This window comes from Arachis hypogaea, chromosome 3 (genome assembly GCF_003086295.3).
Source record: "Arachis hypogaea cultivar Tifrunner chromosome 3, arahy.Tifrunner.gnm2.J5K5, whole genome shotgun sequence".
NCBI lineage: Eukaryota > Viridiplantae > Streptophyta > Magnoliopsida > Fabales > Fabaceae > Arachis > Arachis hypogaea.
In genome coordinates, this window is record NC_092038.1 from 94,273,405 (window position 1) to 94,274,818 (window position 1,414).

The following is a 1,414-nucleotide window of genomic DNA, read 5'->3' on the forward strand; positions in this document are numbered from 1 at the left end:
GGGGAACTCATTGGAGGTCAGTGGACGTCCATTGAGGTCTTCCTCAGTGGCGTTCACTGCCTCTTCCTCCTCTCCAAAATCGGCCATGTTGATGGCTTTGCATTCTCCTTTTGGATTTTCTTCTGTATTGCTTGGAAGAGTACTAGGAGGGAGTTCAGTAATTTTCTTGCTCAGCTGACCCACTTGTCCCTCCAAATTTCTAATGGAGGACCTTGTTTCAGTCATGAAAATTTGAGTGGTTTTGATTAGATCAGAGACCATGGTTGCTAAGTCAAAGTGGTTCTGCTTAGAATTCTCTGTCTGTTGCTGAGAAGATGATGGAAAAGGCTTGCTATTGCTAAACCTGTTTCTTCCACCATTACTGTTGTTGAAACCTTGTTGAGGTCTTTGTTGATCCTTCCATGAGAGATTTGGATGATTTCTCCATGAAGGATTATAGGTGTTTCCATAGGGTTCTCCCATGTAATTCACCTCTTCTATTGAAGGGTTCTCAAGATCATAAGCTTCTTCTTCAGATGAAGCTTCCTTAGTACTGCTTGGTGCATTTTGCATTCCAGACAGACTTTGAGAAATCATATTGACTTGTTGAGTCAATATTTTATTCTGAGCCAATATGGCATTCAGAGTGTCAATCTCAATAACTCCTTTCTTCTGACTAGTCCCATTGTTCACAGGTTTCCTTTCAGAAGTGTACATGAATTGGTTATTTGCAACCATTTTAATCAGCTCTTGAGCTTCTGTAGGCGTCTTCTTCAGATGAAGGGATCCTCCAGCAGAGCTATCCAAAGACATCTTGGACAGTTCAGACAGACCATCATAGAAAATACCTATGATGCTCCATTCAGAAAGCATATCAGAGGGACACTTTCTGATTCATTGTTTGTATCTTTCCCAAGCTTCATAGAGGGTTTCTCCTTCCTTCTGTCTGAAGGTTTGGACTTCCACTCTAAGCTTACTCAATTTTTGAGGTGGAAAGAACTTTGCCAAGAAGGCATTGACTAGCTTTTCCCAAGAGTTCAGGCTTTCTTTAGGTTGTGAGTCCAACCATGTCCTAGCTCTGTCTCTTACAGCAAAAGGGAATAGCATAAGTCTGTAGACCTCAGGGTCAACCCCATTAGTCTTGACAGTGTCACAGATTTGCAAGAATTCAGCTAAAAACTGATGAGGATCTTCCAATGAAAGTCCATGGAACTTGCAATTCTGTTGCATTAGAGAAACTAATTGAGGCTTGAGCTCAAAGTTGTTTGCTCCAATGGCAGGGATAGAGATGCTTCTCCCATAGAAATCGGGAGTAGGTGCAGTAAAGTCACCCAGCACCTTCCTTGCATTGTTGGCATTGTTGTTGTTTTCGGCTGCCATGTGTTCTTCTCCTTTGAAGATTTCTGTTAGGTCTTCTACAGAGAGTTGTGCCTTG

The 1,414-nt window shown here is 42.1% G+C and overlaps 1 non-coding gene across 1 annotated transcript; it reads left to right on the top strand.

Moving 5' to 3' along the window:
* The first annotated feature begins 846 nt into the window (after positions 1 to 846).
* Positions 847 to 954, top strand: LOC112792959 (small nucleolar RNA R71). The gene has a single exon (XR_003197674.1). It is a non-coding gene; the product is annotated as a small nucleolar RNA R71 (small nucleolar RNA).
* The last annotated feature ends 460 nt before the right edge of the window (positions 955 to 1,414 follow it).